Here is a 22,685-nt window from a genome sequence, read left to right as displayed (position 1 = left end):
AGCCACAGCACCACCTCTGGCTTTTTCTATACATGTGGTGCTGAGGAATCGAACCCAGGGCTTCATGTATATGAGGCGAGCACTCTACCACTAGGCCACATTCCCAGCCCCTAGGAGTAAAGAAATAACCCAAGTGGCTGGCCTTTTCCACGACAGGGGGCGATGCAAACGCCGCTTGCGCCCAACAAACCCTGTCCCTCACTTCTCTTCGCCAGCATCCCTGAGACCATCCTGGTGGCAGGAGCTGCCGGGGTACTGGGTAGGGTGCTGGCCGCACAGTCACCCTCCCTCATCTCAGGGAAGCCGCTAGGTCCGCAGGCCCTGTTACCGAGCCTGGTGCCCGGTTCTAGAATAGACGGACCCCAGGTGTGCCTGAGGAAGCCGTGCTGACAGGGGCTGATGGGAAACGGAGGGGCTTGACCAAGGACCCCAGCAGAGCCAGGTTGCCCTGCAGTAGGGCGCAGCCATCTGGAGGGAAACAGCCCTGTCCCCGGTCAAGCTGGTGAGGTGGGGGATGACCAAGGCCCCAAGTTCAAGTCTCAGGACTGGCACATGCACAAGTCACTTCCACAAGTTGTTTCAGTGGTGTTGGGAATCGTTCCCAAGGCCATCCACGCAGAGTGCTCTCCCACTGGGGCCGACTCTCCAGCCTTTGGGGTTCTCTGTTTGCTTGTTTTGTACTGAGCATGAGTACTGCTAATGCTGGCCAGCCATGCTGATCTTAGAACTTTGGGACTCAGTGATTCTCCTGCCTCAGCCTCCCAGCTAGGACCAAAGGCCTGTGCTATTATACCTAGTTAATTTTTTATTTTTGTCAGTCTTGGGGCTTGAACTCTGGGCCTGGGCACTGTCCCCGAGCTCTTCACCTCAAGGCTAGCGCTCTACCAATTGAGCCACAGCGCCACTACCAGCTTTCTGGTGGATAATTGGAGATAAGGGTCTTACAGCCTCTCCTGCTCGGGCTGCCTTTGAACCGTGATCCTCAGATCTCAGCCTCCTGAGTAGGTAGGATGACAGGCGTGAACCTGACTCCAAGTTAATTGTTAACTGATACATTAAAACTATATAAATTGTCCACGTTAGTGAAATTCAATGTGATAATTCAACATATAAATATCAATAATATATTGCATATAATCTGTGTAAATAAGCTGGGTGCCAGTGACTCCTTATTACTCAGGAGGCTGAGATCTGAGGATTACAGGTCCAAGTCAGCCAAAAAAAATCTATGTATAAATATAAACATGTATTTGTATATAAATACATCTTTAAATTTAATTTATTTTTGTGCTGATACTGGGGCTTGAACTTCTATTCTTTTCCTTTTTTTCGTGTCTGTGTGTGTGTGTGTGTGCGCGCGCGCGTGCGCCAGTCCTGGGGCTTGAACTCAGGGCCCGAGCACTGTCCCTGGCTTCTTTTTGCTCAAGGCTAGCACTCTGCCACTTGAGCCACAGCGCCACTTCCAGCTTTTTCTGTGTCTGTGGTGCTGAGGAATCAAACCCAGGGCTTCATGCGTGCTGGGCAAGCACTCTACCGCTAAGCCACATTCCCAGCCCTCCTTTTTTCTTGTGCCAGTCCTGGGGCTTGAACTGAGGGCCTTAGCTTTTTTTTTTTAAGTTTCATAACAACCTTTATTCTGTTTTAAGACCTAATACAGTGCATTAAAGCAACTTAAAACAAGACATAGTTCCACTGAATATGTTACTTGAACAAAATGTCAAAGAGGTACACTCCACCACCCCTCACCCCACCCCAGGTGCCTTGTACAGGCAAGATTACAACCGACCATGACATAACTCCTGCTCGTCAAAAGACCAACTTTATCAATGTCATATAGACGGATTTGTAAAAACATTCAACAGATTGTAGCTTTAAAAATACACACATATAAATGAGTTGTGGGGGTTTTGTTTGTTTGTTTTGCACTTCCCCCCAGTAGCAGCATCCTGGGGATCTAATGCTATCTCATGGTGACAAGTTCAATGTTAAGCCAGATAGTCTTTTCATTGAACCCAATTCCATTTCTTCCCCACCCACGATCCTAGCATCTTATTTAGATTTTTTTTCTTTAATTTTTATTATCAAACTGATGTACAGAGAGGTTACAGTTTCATACGTTAGGCATTGGATACATTTCTTGTACTGTTTGTTACCTTGTCCTTCATACCCCCCACCCTCCTCCCCCAGGGCCTTAGCTTTTTTGTTTTGTTTTCCTCTGAAGACTAGTACTCTACCACTTGAGCCACAGCTCTGCTTCTGGCTTAGGGAATTCATTGGAGATAAAGTCTCAGGCTGAATTTGAGCAGCAGTCCTGGGGCCTCAGCCCCTTGAGTAGCTGGGATCACAGACATGGCCGTTGGCACCCAGCTCTGATTTAGATCTTACAGAGCCTGTGACTCTCAGCTTCCCCACTGCACGGCAGGCCCGTGTACCCCGCGAGCTTGGGAACTGGGGCCTCCTCCCTCCGAGAGGTGCGGGCAGAGTCAGGGACCTTAGGTCGTGGGAGAGCACCCTTGGAGAAGCACGTGGGGCCCCAGGCCTGGTCTCTGTCCGTGCCAGGTGGCGATGTGACCGGCTCTGTCATGTCCTCTGCTGGGATGGGCCAACATCACCAGATGCCCATGGCAAAGGCCTGGAATGTGCAGAATCGTCAGCTAAATCCACCTCTTCATCAGTAGCCCGGATCCGGTACTCTGTGGCAGTGACATCAAGCTGACTAATTAACTAATTCACTAATTAACTAATTTGTTGACTAATTGACTAATTAGCTAACATTCTCCTTTCTGTGTTATCTTTTTTTTTCTCCAAGTGTCACAGTCTGGTTATCAAGCAAGATAAAAGCTGTAATGGTGAATGTTTGTTACACAGCCACCTAGAAGAATGTACATTCAGCTCTTATTGGGTAGAATGTTCTAGAAATGCTAACTGGGTTAGATTGAGCAAAGCTATTTTTTTTCAATTCACTTATTTTGCCTTTTTTTTTTGTTGTTCATTCATGGGGTTTAAACTCAGGGCCTGGACACTGTCCCTGAGCTCTTTTAGCTCAAGGCTAGCACTCTACCACTTTGAGCCACAACACCCTTTCTAGTTTCCTGATTATTAATTGGCGATAAGAGTCTCACAGACTTTCCTGCCCAGCCTGGCTTTGAACTGCCATCCTCAGATCTCAGCCTCCTGAGTAGCTCGGATTACAGATGTGAGTCTCAGAGACTCAGCTTGCTTGTTTGATTTTACAACCATTTCCCAGAAGCACCACACTGGCAAGTAAGGCCCCTGAATGTCAGAGGGTCTGCCGCCCCCCTTCCCACCTTGGCAGCCAGGGTGCGGAGGCCAGGGCAGAGGCTGAGACCGTTGGTGGCTGGCTGCTCTGCCCCCTGCTCAACCCTTTGGTCCTCAAGATGCTGTTCATAGCAAACAATACCAGCAGTGGGGGCCTGGGCCACAGGCAGGAAAGAAGGCTGGGAAGAGCACCCAAGCCTGAGAGGACGCTGCTCCTGGCAGAGTTCCAGGTCAGCACCCAGCCCACCTGTCTGTGTACCTGCAGAGTGCATGCACAACATCCGCACCCACGCCGCTACTGCCCTGCCTCCGTTTCCCCAAGTCTCAGTAAAGAAGTGCACGCATTCTTCCCTCTTTCCACTTTGTTTGCCAGTCCCGGGCCTTGAACTCAGGGCCTGAGCACTGTCCCTGGCTTCTTTTTTGCTCAAGGCCAGCACTCTGCCACTTGAGCCACAGCGCCACTTCCGGCTTTTTCTGTGTATGTGGTGCTGGGGAATCGAACCCAGGGCCTCATGCATGCTAGGCGAGTGCTCTACCACTAGGCCACGTTCCCAGTCCCGCTCTCTCCACTTTAATGTTTTCTTTTTTTTTTTTTCCCTGTCCTGGTGAAACCTGGACTCCACCCCCTCCATTCGTACGTTCCTGTTGTCCAATCCCATGCCAACCCGGGACAGCCTCCGTGTGAGGTCACCTGAGACCGAGCTCTGCCCTGCGCAGAACATCAGCCTTTCTGGTGCGCAGCTTTGCTGCCCACACAGGCCCCGAGGGTGCCGTGCTTGGCCCAGAGAGCCGGGGCCAGGCCTGGAGTCCTGTTACCATGGTTACGAAGATCCTCAGCTTAGCCACCCCGCACCTGGGAAGCTGGTGACAACAGTGTGTCCAACAATGATCACCAGGCTAGAGCACAGCTACTGCGTGCCAGGGGCTGCACATCACTCTTGTTCTGGGCCCAGGAAGTCACTGCAGCTCCCAAGAGATCTTCAAGGTAGACTCCATGTGTCTGCAAAGACCCCACGACCTGGCAAGGCCGACTGGCTTGGGCCGGTGGTGGAGATGCACCCGGCCACAGGGACCCCGTCCACTCTGACGATGGCTGGGGTTTCAGAGCCAGCCTCTGCTTCCCCACCCATGGGTGCTCTGTGCCCCCACCGCCCCCTTCCAGCTCCCATGAATGCGAAACGGTGCCGGGAAGGTGGTCCAGAGCCCCAGGGGTGCGGAGAGCCCGCCCCCGGATGGCCTCCATCTACCTGCAGGGGCTGCGCTGCCCTCTGACCTCCTGGGTGGCCCCGTCAGGATTCCCGCCGCACAGCTGCAGCTATAATTAGCAGTTTAGTTCTCTTCCTCCCGCACAAGTGTGTGATCTGTGAGGCTGGGGCCTCTGGTGTCACGTCCACCCTTGTCCCCCAAGTGTCCTCCCACCACGGGGACAGTAGGGCTTAACAAATGGTTGGATTTCTCTCTGTGTCTCTCTCTCTTTCTCTCTCTCTCTCTTTGCCAGTCTTGGACTTGAACTCGGGGCCTGAGCACTGTCCCTGGCTTCTTTTGCTCAAGGCTAGCACTCTACCACTTGAGCCACAGCGCCACTTCCAGCTATTTCTGTGTATGTGGTACTGAGGAATCAAACCCAGGGCTTCATGCGTGCTAGGCAAGCACTCTACCACTAAGCCACATTCCCAGCCCACCCCCTTCTTTTTTAGAGGGTGTGATTGTTTGTTGCATTGTTGTTGTTTTTGTTGGTACTGGGGTTTGATCTCAGGGCCTTGATCTCGCTCAACATACTTACGTGCCTGGCACTTGACCACTTGAGCCATGCCTCCAGCCCTGCTTTTTACTGGTCGTTTGGGAAATGGAGTCTTGTGGATGTTTCTGCCGAGGCCGGTTTTGAACTGTGATCCTCTGGATCTCAGCCTCTTGAGTAGCTAGGACTGTCGGCGTGAGCCACTGGCACCTGCGTGACAGCCTGTGACAAAGGGATGGCTCGGAATGCCAAGGAGAAAGCAAGTCGCTGCCACATCTGGAGCAACCCAAGCGGGTTGGACACAACACACACTTGATGGTGACCCACAGCAGAAGCGAACCTGTCCACGCTGAAAACAAACAACGGACTGCTGCTGGGTCGCGTATGCGGGGGAAGAGATGCAGCTTCCCAGCCCACCCCAAGGGCCGCATGCAGTTCCAGCCCTGTCCAGGAGGTGGAGCGCTGCCCGGGCCCCTGAGCGTGGCCCGTGTTGATCACTCCCTCCCAGAGAGGAGGGGGGAGGAGGAAGGGGACCAGGCAGGCCTGGGGGCACAGGCCTGGCCCATCCCCATGACCATGGACATACAGATGAGCCCGGGCCGGGGGCTTCTCCGGAAGGGCACTGATCCCCAAAGCTGTGGTGCGATGGAAGGAGCGGACTTCGGAGCTGTGCCCCGAGATGGACTCCGAGCGGGAGAAGGATGCTGTAGACAGTGGTGGAGTACGAATGCAGCCTGAGCGTGGTCAGCTGCACATTACCAACGTCATGTGGGTCCTTCATTTTGCCATTACACAAACCCACGTAAGCAGGGCACCCACCGCTGAGATCAAGCCCCAGTACCAGTACACATACCAGATGCCTCTTCCGGCTCGTCGTCTCTGGAGACGGCCATACTCATTGGTTCCAGCCAACTCCAGCTGTCGTGACCCTCTGGGCTACATCTCCCGTCGCCCCCCCCCCCCCCCCGCCTCCATTCCTTGTGATGTGTCCGTGAATTTGATTTTTTCACATGTAGTATATGAAATCACACAGTATTGTCTTTCTTTGTCTGATTTATTTCACTCAACACAAGGTCCTCCTGGTCACAAATCACAGAATCTTCTGTTTATGTGTTTGTTTGTTTTGTGCCAATCCTGAGCTTTGAACTCAGGGCCTGGGTGTTGTCCCTGAGCTTTTTTTTTAAAGCTCCAGGCTAGTCCTCTACCGCTATGAGCCACAGCTCTGCGTCTGGCTCTTTGGTTGTTAATTGGAGATAAGAATCTTATGGACTTTCCCGTCTGGGCTGAATTTGAATGAACCATGATTCTCAGATCTCAGCCTCCTGAGCAGCTGGGATTATAAGGCATAAGTTACGGGTGCCTGGCTGTTTGTGTTGCGACAGGGTTTGATGCATAGTCCAAGTTGGACTCGAACAGGATACCCCCCTGCCTTATCCTCTCAAGTGCTGGGATGGCAGGTGTGCCCAGCAATGCCCAGCCAGGATTTCCTACATTAAAGGCTGACGTGGTTTAGTGGTACAGGTACACCCCACAGTTGCTTTATCCGTCTGGTTACTCTCCAGTGAGCACTGGGTTGTTTCCATATCTTGACTATCGTGAATAATACGTCTGTGAACACAGGTGTGTGCGTGCCTTGGACGTGCTGATTTCCTCTGGGCCGGTGCATACCAAGAGATGGCAGTTTTTCATTTTTTATTAATGTGCTTTGTTGGTACTGTCGAGGTGATGTACAGAGGGGTAATAACTATACGAGTCAGGTGATGAGTATGTTTCCTTCCACGCAGCGTCCTCAGCTCCCCCACTCTGTCCCGTTCCCTCCCCCCCACCCGCGAGCTGTGTGGTTCTCGTTCTTCAGTGTCCAGTGAGCTCCACTGCCACACTTTCTCTCCCTCTTTCCCTTGCGTTCCGTGCCCTCCCCCAGCCCTTTCTAAGATGCACACTCGAACACACCATACGTAAGGTAAAGAAGACAGGCATCAAAAACTAAAATAATAAAAAGAAAGGAAGAAAAAAATTGTCTTTTAGATCTATTTCTGCATATCAAGGAGAACATACACCCTTTGTCTCTCTGAGCTTGGCTTACCTCAGTTAACATGAGTTGTTCTCGTTCTATCCATTTCTTTGCAAATGACATTATTTTGTTTTTCTAATGGCTGTGTAAAATTCCATCGTATATAGGTACCACATTTTTTGGATCCACTCATCTATTGTGGGGCATCTGGGTTGTTTCCATAGCTTGGCTGTTGTGAATAGTGCAGCAATGGACACGGATGTGCGGGTGTCTTTATGGTATCCTGGCTCATGATGCCCAGGAGTGGTGTTTCTGGATAGTGGGGAAGGTCTGTGGTTAGTCTTTGAGGAACTTCAGATTGCTGTCCAGAGTGGTTGTACTTGTTTACATTCCCACCAGCCTTGTGGTAGGGTTCCCGTTTTCCCCACATCCCCACTAACATTTGTTGTTCCAATTTGCAATGTTGGCCAGTCTCACTGGGGTGAGATGGAATCTCAGGGATGTTTTGATTTGCATTCCCCCGATGTCCAGGGATGGTGAGCAATTTCCTCCTGTGTTTTTTTTTGCTGTTCTTACCTCTTCTTCTGAGAAGTCTCTCCCAGCTCCCTTGCCCATTTTGTGGTTGGTTTATTAGGGGTGGGAAGGGTTAATTTCTTGAGTTCCTTATATACATTGGATCCTAGGCCTTTGTCTGGTATGTTGCTGGTAAAGATCTTGTCCCGGTATTAGTGCATGGTGACAAAAAGGATCCACTTGTAGTTTTCTGCATATGGGTGCCAGGTTTCCAAACACCAACCGTTGAAGAGGCTATTTCCCCCCACTGTATATCTTTGACTCCTTCATCAAATAATTATATGATTTTATTTCTGGGCCTTTTAGTCTGTTCCGGTGATTTGGGGGTCTATTTTCGTGTCAATACCAAGCTGTTTTTGTTATTGTAACTCTGTAGTAGAGCTTGAGGTCTGGGATTGAGATCCCACCTGCATTACTTTTTTTGCCTGGAATTGCTTTGGCTACTCTTAGTCTCTTGTTGTTTAGGGTTATTTTGTCTATCTCGGTAAAGAATGTCATGGAGATTCTGATGAGGATTGCATTGAAATTGTATGTTGTTTTTGGCAATATGGCCATTTTCACAATACTGAGTCTACCTATTCATGAACTTGGAAGGTCCTGGTGTCCTCTTTGATTTTTTCTCTTCAGATTTTTTTTTGTGTGTCAGTTGTGCTTAAACTCTGGACCTGTGTACTGTCCCTGAGCTCTTCAACACAAGGTGAGCGCTCTACCTGCTACTTTGCCAAAGTGGTTAGCTCTAGGACCTTGGGGATGGAGTCTTTTCGATCCTTTAGGTTTAAGATCATGTTGCCTAAAAACAGGGATAATCTGACCTCTTTCCCTATATGAATCCCATTTATGTCCTTTTCTTGCCATATTGCTCTGGCCAGGAATTCCAGAACTATATTGAAGAGGAGTGGAGAGAGTGGACATCCTTGCCTTGATCCTGATTTTAGGAGAAATGGTTTTAGCTTTTTTCCTACTCAGTATGATGTTGGCTGTTGGTCTGTTATACATAGCCTTTATTATTTTAAGGAATGTTCCTTTTACTCCTAATTCCTCCAAAGCTTTTTTTTTTTTTTTGCCAGTCCTGGGTCTTGCACTCAGCACTGAGCACTGTCCCTGGCTTCTTTTTGCTCAAGGCTAGTACTCTGCCACTTGAGCCACAGCGCCACTTCTGGCCATTTTCTGTATATGTGGTGCTGGGGAATCGAACCCAGGGCCTCATGTATATGAGGCAGGCACTCTTGCCACTAGGCCATATCCCCAGCCCCCTCCAAAGCTTTTAACATGAATGGGTGTTGTATTTTCTCGTAGGTTTTTCCTGCATCTATGAGGTGATCATGTGGTTCTTGTCTTTGGCTCTGTCCACATGGTAAATTACATTTGTTGATTTGCATATGTTGCATCTGTGGGATAAAACCTATGTGATCATAATGTGTGATTTTTTAAATTTAATTTATTTATTAATTGAACACAAATTTTTTGACAAGGTGTTATGCAAAAAGGCAGTTACGTAGTAGGGCAGTGTGTACATTTCTTGTGATATCTTACGCCCTGTTTTTCTACCCCTTCTCTAGGTCAGGTAGACATATATACAATATACAATGTATCAAGAACATATACAGTAGCCACATAGCCACGCCCAAGAAAGTTCGCCTAGGGCTTTAAATGTAACGTCGATATTAGACAATATGTCAACAGTAGTCTTTTTTTTGGCCAGTCCTGGGGCTTGGACTCAGGACCTGAGCACTGTCCCTGGCTTCTTTTTGCTCAAGGCTAGCACTCTGCCACTTGAGCCACAGCGCCACTTCTGGCCGTTTTCTGTACATGTGGTGCTGGGGAATCGAACCCAGGGCCTCATGTATACAAGGCAAGCACTCTACCACTAGGTCATATCCCCAGCTCCAACAGTAGTCTTATATGAACGTACATACATAGCTTTTGAGCTATTGTATTCCACTGAGAGGTTGATTTTTGACCTTTATATGTTGAGTAATTGTTTGGTTTTAGTTACATACTGTTGGGTCGCTGCCCCAATCCTGTGGGGAATACTATTTGACAAGCAGTTTTTGGTTTCACAGACCTGGTCTCTACTGTCTCTCTGTCTCCCTTTGTTAACAGTCATATATCAGGGAGATCATGCCCCTTTGTTTTCTGTGTTCTAGGCTTGTCTCGCTCAGCATTATTTGTTCGAGTTCTGACCATTTCCCTGTGAATAACAATATTTCACCATTCCTAATTGCTATGTAGTATTCCATTGTGTATAAGTACCATATTTTTTGGATCCATTCGTCTGTGGAGGGGCATCTGGGTTGTTTCCATATTTTGGCTATTGTGAATTGTGCCGCGATAAACATGGAAGTACAATGTCTTTTTGATATCTTGGGGCTTGCTGTTTAGGATAGATGCCTAGGAGTGGTATGGCTGGGTCATAGGGTAGGTCTATATTGAGCTTTTTGAGAAACCTCCATACTGTTCTCCAGAGTGGTTGTACTAATTTGCACTCCCACCAACAATGGAGAAGGGTTCCTCTTTCCCCGCACCCCCTCCAGCATTTGTTGTTGCCTGAGTTCAGGGTATGGGCCATTCTAACTGGAGTGAGGTGGTATCTCAGGGTTGTATAATGCGTGATTTTTAAAAATTTGTTTCTGGATTCTGATGGCTAGTATTTTACTGAGGAGCTTTGCATCTGCGTTCATCAGAGAGATTGGTCTATAGTTTTCCTTTTTTGTTGGATCTTACCTGGTTTGGGGATGAGTGTGATATTGGCTTCATAGAATGAGTTTGGGATACTCCCTCTGTTTCTATTTCATGGAAGAGTTTGAGGAGCACTGGCATTAGTTCATCTTTAAAAGTCTTATAGCAGGCTAGGCATGTGGCTTAGTGGTAGAGTGCTTGCCTAGCATGCATGAAACCCTGGGTTCAGTTCCTCAGTATGACATAAACAGAAAAGGCTGGAAGTGGGAAACTTGACTGCATAATTTGTGGTAGTGAGGGACTGGTTCATGCTCTCCCCTGAAAAAGAAAGAGAGGAAGGAAGGAAGGAAGGAAGGAAGGAAGGAAGGAAGGAAGGAAGGAAGGAAGGAAGGAAAGAGGGAAGGAAGGAAGGAAGGAAGGAAGGAAGGAAGGAAGGAAGGAAGGAAGGTCAAGAAGGGTTTATTTTGGAGAGAGACTGTTTGGAAAGGACTGTTGTAAATTTTTTAATCATTTGGTTCAGTTCCCTTGTGGGCCATCTGGTCTTGAGATTTATTTTGCTGGAAGGTTCTGTTTGTTTTATTATTTTTTTGTTGTTGATTCAATCTCTTACTATATGTTTATTCAGGTTTTTTCTTTCCTTGTTTCCTTGAGAGTTACTTTTGGCAGTTGGTATGTTCCTAAGACTTTCTCTATTTCATCTAGATCTTCTAATTTGGAGGTATAGAGAATGCTTTTCTTTTCTTTTGTAAGTCATGGAACTTGAACTCAGGACCTGGACCCTGTCCCTGAGCCTCCCTTTTGCTCAAGGCTAGTACTCTACCATTTTGAGTCATGGCTTCACTTCTGGTTTTCTGGTGGGTTACTGGAGATAAAGAGTCTCACAGAATTTCATGCCTAGGCTGGCTTTGAACTGCAATCCTCAGATCTCAGCCTCCTGAGCTACTATTACAGGAGCTACTAGTGCTTATCTTTATGTGTATGTGTGCGTGAGCACACATGCACGTGTGTACCAGATCTGGGGACTGAATTCAAGGTCTGAAAGCTGGTCCTGAGCTGCGAGCTGGTGTGAACCACTAGCCCTAGGTGGCTGCTCCTTCCTTCCTTTTCCTCCCTTCCTCCCTTCCTCCCTCCCTCCCTCCCTCCCTCCCTCCCTCCCTTCCTTCCTTCCTTCCTTCCTTCCTTCCTTCCTTCCTTCCTTCCTTCCTTCTCTTCCTCCCTCTCTCCCTCCCTCCCTCCCTCCTTCCTTCCTTCCTTCCTTCCCTCTTTCCTTCCTTTTTGTTGTTGGTCATGGGACATGAACTCAAGGGCTAGGTGCTGTTCCTGAACTGTTTTGCTCAAGACTAGCTTTCTATCACTTTGAGCCACAACTGTACTGCTGGTTTTCTGGTGGTTAATTGGAGATAAGAATCTCATGGAATTTCCTGCCCAGACTTGTTTGAACCATGAGCCTCAGATCTCAGTCTCCTGACTGAGATTCCCAGACCCTCTTTTGTAGGATTTTAAACTTTTAAAATGGTTGAGTTTCAGGGGCTGGGGATATGGCCCAGTGGTAGAATGCTCGTGTACATGAAGCCCTGGGTTCGATTCCTCAGCACCACATATATAGAAAAGGCCAGAAGTGGTGCTGTGGCTCAAGTGGCAGAGTGCTAGCCTTGAGCAAAAAGAAGCCAGGGACAGTGCTCAGGTCCTGAGTCCAAGCCCCAGGACTGGCAAAAAAAAAAAAAGAAAAAAAAAGATTGAGTTTTGTTTTGTGGCATACCACAGGGTTTTCCTTGAAGAAAGTTCTAGTGCACTTGGAAAAAAATACATGTGTCCTGCTGTGGATCTGAAACAACAGAAAAGAGATAAACAAAATAGAACAGTAGGAAGAGTCAATGCTGGAATATTTCCCATGCATCTATCTGTGAGGTCCAGTTGGTTTACAAGCAGAAGAATCAGTACACTTTAATAGCTAAGTGCTGGTGGTTCACGCTGTCATCCTAGCTACTCAGGAGGCTGGGATCTGAAGATCACAGTTCAAAGCCAGCCTCGGCAGGAAAGTCCTTGAAACTCTGATCTCCAATTAACCATTCAAAAAGTGGTTAACCACTCAGAAGTGGCTCTGTGCTTCCAAGTGGCAGAGCACTGGCCTGGAGAGAGAAAGCTCAGGGATAGCACCTACGCTCTCAGCACAGCAAGCCCCAGAACTGACCAAACACATGAAAAGAACCCACAGCAACCTGAGTATCCATATTTCCTGGCACTGACCACATTAGTCCAGCGCCCTGCCTCCTCTCCTCTCCTCCGGGTCTCTTCTCCCTAGCACCAAGTTCCATCAGCTACTTCATGGGCCTGTCAGCTAAGGGGCTGTCTTTGTATCCCCAGAGCCTGATGGCAGTGACAAGTGGTACACACCTGTGGTCCCTGGTTGTCATCAAGACCTCTGAGGGAGGGGGAGGGAGACACAGGTGCCTCAGGCCTTCCGCCTCCCCGTTCTCAGGTGGAGTGGAGTCTCAGGTCCGGGATCCCTATTTGTGTTCCCTTCCCCCTGCCCCTACGTTTCTGCAGACACGCTCTCCGAGCTGCCCTGCTACCCACTGCCTCCACCACAGCCCCTAGCTTGTACCTGGGGCCTTTCTTTTTCTGTTTATTGGTCAGCCGTGGGACTTGAACTCAGGGCCTGGACGCTGTCCCTGAGCTCTTCTGCTCAAGGCTAGCGCTCTACCGCTTTCAGCCACAGCGCCACTTCCGGTTTTCTAGTGGTTCATTGGAGATAAGGGTCTCATGGGCTTTCCTGCCCAGGCTGGTTTTGAACCACAATCTTCGGATCTCAGCCTCCTGAGTAGCTAGGTTTATAGGTGTGAGCTGCTGATGCTGGGCTTGAGACCTTTCAGCTCTGTGCTCTGTGTGTGTGTGTGTGTGTGTGTGTGTGTGTTCTGAAGTTTGAACTCACGGCCTGGGTGCTTTTCTACTCAAGGCTGGCACTCTACCATTTGAGCCGCACCTCTACTTCCAGCTCTTTGGTGGTTAATTGGAAATTAGAGCCTCACAAACTTTACTGCCTAGGCTGCCTTTGAACCCCCATCTTCCCATCTCAGCCCTTTGAATAGCTAGGACTACAGGCGTGAGCCACTGGTGCCTGGCTCACTTCTGTGCTTTTAAGGACTTTACCCTTGCAGTTGTCCAAACAGCCCTGCATTTGGGGAGCAGAAGGAGCACCCTGGCAAGAAGTCCCACTCCCAGGTCCTCCCCTTGCTCTCTCCCTAAGGGAGCTGATGACCACAGGAGGACAGAAACAGCTGCTCCCACCGGGAAATGGCTAGTCCCGGCTCCCAGGACGCATGTTGCAAGTGAAAGGGGAAACCCACATCTGGGCACACGCCTTGGCTTAGGCTGGCGGTGCCCCCCTGACCCCCGTGGCTTTGTGTTCACCAACCTCAGGAAACCGCCCCGGGGTTAAGTGAAATGACGCTGCCCAGCGCGCGGCAAGCTGTCTATAAATTATTATATAATTAGAAACATTTTCAGAGTTCTCAGGCTTCCTTGGTGGAGACACACACACAAAAAAGGTCCTTTTTATTTGTTTTTCTTTCCTTTTTTTTTTTAAAAGTTGAGCTGAGAGGGCTGGGAATGTGGCCTAGTGGTAGAGCGCTTGCCTGGCATGCATGGAGCCCTGGGTTCGACTCCTTGGTACCACATACACTGAAAAAGTCAGAAGTGGCGCTGTGGCTCAAGTGGTAGAGTGCTGGCCTTGAGCGAAAAAGAAGCTCAGGGACGGTGCTCAGGCCCCAGGATTGGCACACACACAAAAAAAAGTTGAGCCAAGAGCTGATCAGTTTCTCCTCAACTTTGAAGAGAATGGCGCATGAACCGTAATGAGACGCGGCCTGTGCACCGGAGGCGGCCCCCACGGAGGAGGCCCTGGGCCTGGGCTGGCTGGAACCTGCTCTAAGCCCTTCTGGGAGGAGGAGAAGGGGCGATCCAAGTGGAGGCGTGGCTGGTGGAGGCGTGGCTGCATCGAGGTCTGCAGGGGGCCCCATGCTTTGGCAGACGGTGGGGAGGTGGATGGCTGTGGACAGAACCCTGCTTTCTCCCAAGCATCTCACTTGACAGAGATCATCAACACAAGGCCGGGGAGAAGAAGACCCAGGCAGAGGGATGTGGTGGCCAGGGGTGGGGGGGTGAGGGGGTGGGCTCCGCCTGTGGGATGCCCGCTCTGGGCCCCATCCGCGCGTCCCAGAGCGGGAGGGTCAGGGCCTATTTTTATACCCTTTTGACGGAGAAGGAAGCCCGGCTGGAGAGATTAGGTGTCTTCACTTGCGGCTCCCACAAGCTGGGTCCCCAGAGGCCCAGCTTGAGCGATGGCAAAACCCTCAGAACCGGAGAGTGGGAAGGAAAGGCAATGGGGGAGGGGGGGTTAGGGCAGCCAGGACCCCATCCGGGCCCTTCTCACGGGGGCAGAGGGGGGCAGGCCCTGCACTGGCCCCGGGAACAGTCAGCACAGGGCTGTGACATGCAGGTTCTTCCACATCCGCTTACAGATTTGCCTTCCAGAACCTTCACTAGCCTCCGAAAGGCCACTCTACCCAGCCACCTGGGCCCCATGGGGCTAGGGAGCGTGTGTGTGTGTGTGTGTGTGCGCGCGCGCGCGAGTGTGTGTGAAGTCCAGGTTCCTGCTATACTCCAGGGAGTTTTGTGGGGTCCGTGGGAGGCCAGGGATGGCACTGGGACATGGTTGCTTTGGTCACTGGCTTGGAAGGTCGAGGGCAGCCTAGTGGCCGCAGTGCCCAGCCCCTCAGGGGTCAAGACCGCCTAGTGGGAGCTTTCCAGTTTAGCTTGGGGATGAATGCCATAGGGTCTGCTACCAGGGCTCAAACCCAGGGGCTCCCGTTCTCTCTTCCTTGCCTCTTTCTTCTCGCGTCCGTCCTCAGACCTCAGCCTCCTGAGGAGCTGGTGGGCATGAGCCGCCCACCCCCGGCTTGGGCTCAGGACGGGATGCGACTGCTGTAGGGCATGGCGGGGGGGGGGGTGCCTGGAAGTGGCCCCGAGTGAGTCTGTGGGGAGCCTCTGGGTGGGACTTCCAGCTGGAAATGCTTGCTCGGGCCCCCAGTGTGCCGCCCCAACGGTCCCCTGCAAACTGACAAGCAAGGCTCTGCCCACCAGCACCTTATTCAGGAGTATGAGCAGCCCTGGCCCTTCCCAGCGCGGGAGGCCTGGAGACGTTGGGGGTTTGTCCAGCAGGTTGTGTTTCTAAAGACCCTGAACCTTGGCTCTGAGACCTAGAAAGTCCCTTCACCTCCTTGGGCCTCAGTTTACCCCCCCCCGCCCCCCCAGTGGGAAGCGGGGCTCAGAACACCTGCTCGTGCGTGTGTGTGTGTGTGTAAGGAGGGGGCGGTGTAATCGCCCGAGGGGCTCTGGCGCGCCTTCCACAGCGCGTGCAGCCAGGATTTCCGCGGGCAGCCGGCTCCCGGGCAACCTGGTCATAAACCCCGGGGCCCCGGGGGCCCGGCCCGGCCCGGCCCGCAGGAGGACGGTGGAACCGCGCAGCTGGCCGGTGCCGCCGGCACGGAGGAGGCGCGGGCTTTGTCTCTGACGGGCGCCTTGGGGTCCGCCGTACACAACGTGGCCCGGCCGAGGGCCCGAGTCGCCTTCACCCCAAACACGACCCACGAGCGGGCCCCCCACTCTCCGAGGGGTCCGACCGTGCCCGTCCTCCGGGGCCCGGGGGCGGCCCGGGGCGGGAAGGGCTGCGGCGCGCCGCGCCAGCTCGGGGGTGGGGGGTGGGGGGGACGCGGGCGGCCCCGCCGCGGCTTCGCCCCGCCCACACCGTCGGGGGCGGCGGGCGCGGACGCGGCGAGGCCCGGCTCCTCCCCGGAGGCCCCCGCCCCGCCCCGCGCGCGCGCCCCCGCCCGGCTCATTAGGCGCGCGGTTTGTTTACAAACACGGGCTGCGGGCAGGTGCGCGCGGCCGGGGTTCGAGGGCGGCCCCCGGGAGCCCCCGGGTACCCGGTGTGTGTGTGTGGGGGGGGAATCGTGCCCGCGCTCCCGCCTTTTTTTCCGCGCCTCCCGCCTGCGCGGAGGAGAGCGCGGCGCCGACCCGCGCGCCAGGGGAGGCCGCCCCGCCCCGCCCCCTCCCCCCGCGCCGCGCCCCCCCCCCCCCCCGGGGCCGGGCCCGCTCGCGGCCGGGTCGGCGGGGCGGGCGGCCGGGGGCGCGCGGGGCGGGGCGCGGCGCGGCGCCGGCGGGGCCGGGACATGTAGTCCGCGCGCGCCGCGGCCTCCCCTGGGCAGCCCCGGCGCGGACTACGACTCCCGCCAGGCGCCGCGGCGCAGCGCACGAGCCCTGCTCGGCTCCGGCGCGTCTATTATGCTGCCGGGGCCGGCGAGCCAAAGAGGAGCCGGCCGCGCGGGCCGGGAGGGGACGGCGCCGGAGCCGCGGAGGCCAAGTACGCCTTTCTCTCGCTTCTCGGCGCGCGCGGGCGGTGGGCGGTGGGCGGCGGCGGCGGCGGCGGCGGGCTGGGCCGGGGGGAGGGGGGGCGCGGCCCCGAGCGCCCAGTGCCTCTTCCAGGCGCGCACGGCCCGGGAGCCGGGCGTCCGCGGCCACCGCCGCCCGCCCGCCCGCCGGCCCGCCCGCCGCCTTTGTGCGCGGCCGCGGTGCAACAAAGCGCGGCGGCCTCCCGGGGTCGCGGCGGCGGCGGCGGCGGGGGCGGGGGCGGCGCGGGCTCGGCTTCCCTCCGCCCGGCGCCCGCCTCGTCTGGGGCTCGGGGGCGTCGCCTCGGCCGGGGCGCGCAGCCCGGACTTGGCACGATCCGCGCGCCCCGCGCCAGCTCGGCCTCCACACGCCCTCCCTGACGGAAGGGATTTTTTTTTTCTCTCCCCCTTTCCTTGGCCCGCCATCTTCGGAAGGGGGACAGCCCGGGAGGACGCGGCGGGGGAGGTGCGCGCGGCGTGCCCGGGCCGCGGCCGTGCGCTCCGGCGCCACTTTCCCCGCGCCCGCCTGGGGGGTGGGGATCGTCGCGGCCCGGGCGGGGGGGGGGGAGGCAGGGCCGGGCCCAGGCCCGGACTCGGCGCGGGCTCCCCGGCGGCCTCCTCCGGACTCGGGGCCCCGGAGCTGACTTGGCGCCCCTGCGAGCTGCTGGATTGCTCTTGCAGCCAGGCCGGGAGGAGACCCGGTTCCCGTGTGGAGATCCACCGGAGGAGCGCCTAATCCCGGCGAGGTGGAGTTGGCGCGGGAGGGTGGGGGCTTCCCTCCTTCCCACTGGGGTGGGCACCGGCCTGGTTGCACGGTGCCAGCCCGGCCTGGGGAGGAATGCGCGGCCCAGACCTTCCCGCACGGGGGCCCGGGGCCGTGTGAATAAAGCCGGGGGCTTGGGGAACCACCCGTTGCTGTGCAGGGGGCAGGGCCGCCCGCCGAGGAGGCCTCGGGCGCCTCCTTTGCCCTTGCCCTTGGGGTCTGGGGCACCGTGGAGACCCGCCTGGCCTATTGTGAGTTCCCGCTGTTGGGCCGAGCTGTGTCTGCCGCCCTGGGTCTTAGTTGGGAGCACTCTGTTCAGAAGTGCAGAGCTGGCGTTTTGCTCCCTACCTTAAACTCGGTCATTGTCTGCAGAAGTTAGTGGGGGGGGGGTGTGTCGGGGTGGGGGTGGGGGTGCATCGCTGGGCTCGCGTGGTAAAGGAAGAATCACGGGACTGCGTGCGACCCCTACCCACCCTTTCCCTTCCCTCCCCCAGTGAGCAACAGTTTTCTTTCTTGCCTGTGGTGTTGAAGACTTCCTGGCTCTTTAAAATGGAGATTCGTTCTGGATCAATGGGGGTGCCCCTGGGCAGATCCCGAAACCTCCACTTGGCAGTGTTTGGGGGAGCCTTTCAGACTGCCTTTCCACCGCCCGCCCCAGCGAAGGCCCTAAGTTGTGGCCTTGCGAGAAAGGCCCGTGTTTGTCCTCCTCCAGCTCTGGCCTGGTGTGCGGGGTGGTTGCTGACTACTGACCGGGAGAGATAAGGCCCGGAGTGGGGGGTGGGGTCGGGGGAGCTCTTCTCTCTGACCTTGCTGGGAACCCAGCAGCCCGCGGAGATCCAGCCCCAGCCCTGCCACTGCAGTTCTGTGGAGCGGGGGAGGGGGGTCTGAAAAGTTTTCCTAACACTTGGTTAGCCCCGAGTCTGGTTTTTGTTTTGTTTTTAGGAAGTGATTGCTTTCCAGCCCGCTTGGTAGGGAGCTCTGAGTAGTGGAGGGGTTCATAGACACCCTCCTGGGAGAGGAGACCCCAAGGCAGTCTTCCCCAGAAAGTGAAAGCTGGCCCCCGTGGGGAGGGAGGGGCCGGGCCCGCGTTGGCCTCTGCCTGGGCTCTGGCCGGCCTGCCCACCCTGGGACTCTGAGAGGCTGGGGCCTCTCAGGCTTGCTGTGTCCACTTCCTGGTTTACAGCGGCCCAGCCTGGGGGGAGGGTGGCCCAGGGCCGCCGAGTGGAATGGCTGGTACAGGACTGGGACGGGCTGTGGTGTCCCCACTGTGTGGTGGGGAAGATCTCGGGGTGCCGGGGGCATGTCAGGAGCACGAGGCCCCCACCTCGCTGCAGCGGGGGGGGGGGCGGGGGGGGAAGCCGCTCGCTGGTATCTGTTTGGGGATATTCAGAAGCAGCTGGCAGGGAGCCTGTGGGTCTGGACAGCCTGAATCCCTCCTCCCCCAGGCTCTGCAGAGGGAGGGAGTAAACACCGGGGTGCTGGTGTGTTCCCCCACCTCGCGTGTTCATGACGCCTGCCAGCTCGGGCTGCCCTCTGTGTTCCGTGGCTCGAGGAGACCCCGGTTCCTGTGGCTCCCCGTGCCTGTGTGTCTGTGTGTGGCCGGGGCTGTGTGGTTTTAGCACGGGCGGCCGTGGGCTCCCTCTACCACCGGTAGTCCGGGGAGGAGTCAGTTGTTCCCATGCCCCTTCGGTGTAGCCTGGGGAACCTTGATCGGGAGGGGCACGTCTCCCTGTCCCTGGGCGTAGGGACCTTCAGCGTCTACAAGTGTTGAGGGGACTTCTCTGGCCACTTGAGAAACGTCGCGGGCACTGGTGGCTCGGTCAGGTGTGGAAGTGGTGTCCTGGCGTTTCTGCAGGCCACACGGAGTGGCCTAGAGAGGAGGAGACGGGTGGGCCTGGAGGCCTAGGGGTCGTGGCCTCCTCGGCTTCCTTGGGGGCTGAGCGAGGAGGCCCTTCGGTGCACGTGGTACTGACTCAGATTTGGTCACAGACGCTGCTGCCATCAAGGCGTAGAGAAGTGCGGCCCTGCCCCCTGCACGGGTCTGGGTAGGGTGAAGCAGGGCACCCGGTTGCCCCTGACTCAGAATTTCACCAGGTCCTTGCTGGGGCCAGTCCTGTGTGGGGTCAGGCATGGGGGGTTGGATCTAGGGAAGGCACTGCCCTTGCTGGGCTCAGATTCTCAGTTCTGTCCCAGTCTATCCCGGCCATGCCCGTGGCCCGTCTCAGCGGCAGATCGTGCACCTGTGGACGACAGGACAGGGCAAGGAGTGACCCCGGGCTCCTGGCCCTCCTGCGTGGCTCTCGGCGTCCCTCTCCTGCCCCGTGGGTAGGGACCGGCTTCTCCGGGCCAGGACGAGGAGGGGGCGGGGCCCGGGCGAGCCGGCTTTAGGTAGACGGCTGGTGGGGGGGGGGGGGGCGGCTTCTCTTGGTCTTGCTGACACCTGCCCGGGGTGGCGACTGGGAAAGCGGGCAGGCTGAGAAGCTGGGTTATCAGTTCGGTTGTCGAGCTGCCGCAGAAGAGAGCAGCACCATGGGCCGGCAGGTGGGACGCTCAGGTGGGCCGGGCCACCCAGGGCTGCTCTCGGGGGTCACAGGCGAGGCTGCGGGACCTGTGCTTGCCCCCCTGCCCTGCGACACGGCCTCTGTTCAGGGAGACGTGGGCTCTCGCTGTCCCCTGTTCGGCCCCTCCAGCTGTGGCTCGGCCTCGCCCCGCCTGTGCCCGGTGCTCCCCACCGTGTGGACGCTCAGCTTCCCGTGGGGGCCGCCGGCCGGGCCCGCACCACAGGCCCTGGCTTCCCAGGGCGCCGCTCGCTCGGCCTCCCTCTTCGGAGGGGCAGGGGTGTGAAGTGTCTTCAGTCTTCCTGTTCGCCTGCCTGGGCGGGGTGGGGGGGGCCTGGGGCGGGGGGGGCGGATCCTTCACTGCCCCGCCATGGTGGGACACTGGGGTGTGAGGAGAGAGGCCTGGGGAAAACCTGGGGAGGCGTGAGCCCCGGCTGCAGGGTCAGCTGTTCCGAGTGTCCGCGCGTCCGGCGTGGGACGGGTGAGCTGGCCGGAGCCCAGGGTCCCCTGCCAGGCGGGGCCGGGCAGCTGCTGGTGGCAGGTGTGACGGGACCGCGACGTGCGTGGAGTGCTGGCCGGGGGGTGGGGGTGGGGCCGCTGCAAAGGCAGACACTGCCTGCCTGTCCGGGGGCCCCGCCCAGGCCGCCCATCCACCCTGCTCTGGGACTGCGGAGAGGCCTCCGGCCCTTGGCCGTGCTGCTTTCACGGAGGGAAGCAGTTGGCTCCGTCTGTCACCGAGGCTGGCTCTGAGGATGGGATCCAGTTGCCAGGCTGGAGGGCTGGGCTCGGAATGGCCACCGCCGGGGCCTCTCGGCTCCTGCCTGGGTGTCGGGGCCGACGCCAGCACCCGTGGCACCCCTGGGAGGGTTCCCAGGGTGGGGTGTGGAGTGGACGGTCCGGGGCAGGCCTGGCTCCCACTCTTCCCATGCTGGGACACCCTCCCGCGTCTTGTATCTCCCCCTCTGAACTGCCCCCCCTGCCGTGCCACGCCAGGGTAGAGCAGGGAGGACCTGGGGGGTGGCCACCCAGCGGGGCACAGCGACTGCCAGGGGAGGCCCCAGGTGAAGAGGACCTGTCAGCATCAGGACAGGAGACCCCGCTGACACCGTCCCTGAGATGGGAAGGGAGCCAGCCCCTGCCTGCCTTGTGGGAAGCTGTCTTGAAACTGGTGGGGCAGTGGATCTGAGCCCACCAGAAGGAGAGACCGGAAAATGGCGCCTTGGCTCCAAGGGGTGAAGTTCTGGCCCGGAGTGAAGGAGGTCAGAGAGCGCGCAGGCCTTGAGTTCAAGCCCCTTGGCCCACCAAAAAATGTTTTTAAAAAGTAAAATCAAAGCAAAACAACATAAAACTGGCTAGGAATGCGTCTCAGTGCTAGAATGCTTGCCTAAGCACGCGTGAGACCCTGGGTTCTATTCCTCGGTACCACATTAAAAAAAGAGAGAGACGAGCTAGCTTGGACCCTGTGCCCCCTCAGGTGCCCGAGGCCCTGTCCCCTGCCTGCTTTCTTCTTCCTCTGCCTGTGTGCCCGCTGAGCGTCCTGCCCACTGCCCGTCCTGCCTTACTGCGCGTCCTGCTGCTCCTAGCGGAGCCGGGGACCCCCTTCCCCAGACACTCAGGGCCCCAGGCAGGAGTAGCCGGGACACCTCGTGGGGTCCCTGGGAACGGTGCTTGCTCTGCTGCCCCCCACTGTCCCTCCCCAGGCTTCCCAGCTTGCCCTCTGCTGAAAGTGGGGGCCCACGCTCCCCAAAGCAGGGAGACCAGGCTTGCAACCCATCCCCACACGGCCCGAAGGCTCGTGTGGGTCCGACCCGGGGCCTGCCCGTGGAGGAGTGCCGTGTCCCAGCGCGCGTGGACTTGTGGCTGGCTCCTCGCCGAGCCTGAGGGCTGGGCCTCGGTGCCAGGCCTTGGCTCGTGGCTCCCCGGTGCTCCGGCACACTTGGCGGGGGATGAGGGCAGGCTGAGCCCTGGAGCTTGTGGAGGTGGTCTGTCCAAGGGCGTGCCGCAAGGCGGGAGTTCCGGCAGGGCTCGGGCCCTCCTCTGTCCCAGAGGGTTTGTCCTGGGCTGCCCCCCCAGAACTGGCGTGAGGAGCTTGGGTGTGACTGGGCTGGGAGGTGCCGGCGTGCCCGGTGTTGGGGCACGGGTCTGCCGCCCCCGTTACCCTCCCTGCCGCTCCAGGGTCTTCCGGAACCGTCTGACCTGGGCTTTCACTCGGTGTTCAGACTTGCGGTGTGTCTGAGTTTCCGCACTGGGCAGTTTCACATCCTCTTGAGGGCGGCTGGCCCTTTGGGCTGACTTTCACTGGCAGGCGCTGGGAGCCAGCTGCCAAGAGGAAGACCTGGGGACTGTGGGCCTCCCTCGGGGAGGGTTGCAGAGCCTCCGTTCACACACAGGCACGCGCGCACACACACACACGCGTGCTCCATTCCTGCTCCGACCTGGGGACTGTGGGCCTCCCTCGGGGAGAGTTGCAGAGCCTCCGTTCACACACACGCACACACACACACACACACACGTGTGCTCCATTCCTGCTCTGACCTGGGGACTGTGGGCCTTGGGGAGGGTTGCAGAGCCTCCGTTTGCATGTACACGCACATATACACACACACACACACACACACACGTGCGCTCCATTCCTGCT

General features: G+C 56.5%; 1 protein-coding gene across 3 annotated transcripts in view; it reads left to right on the top strand.

Moving 5' to 3' along the window:
- Positions 1–16,610: 16,610 nt before the first annotated feature.
- Brd3 (bromodomain containing 3) overlaps positions 16,611–22,685 on the top strand; it is a 28,750-nt gene continuing 22,675 nt past the window's right edge. For 2 of the 3 annotated variants that reach the window (XM_048345775.1, XM_048345773.1), the window contains exon 1: positions 16,611–16,701. The gene's annotated coding sequence lies outside the window, so the exon portion shown is untranslated. Of the gene's footprint in view, positions 16,702–17,167; positions 17,473–22,685 lie in introns of those variants that run through there. The other variant, XM_048345774.1, reaches the window with a different exon arrangement.

This window comes from Perognathus longimembris, chromosome 1 (genome assembly GCF_023159225.1).
Source record: "Perognathus longimembris pacificus isolate PPM17 chromosome 1, ASM2315922v1, whole genome shotgun sequence".
In the NCBI taxonomy this organism is placed as follows: domain Eukaryota; kingdom Metazoa; phylum Chordata; class Mammalia; order Rodentia; family Heteromyidae; genus Perognathus; species Perognathus longimembris.
This window is presented reverse-complemented; position numbering and strand designations above follow the sequence as displayed.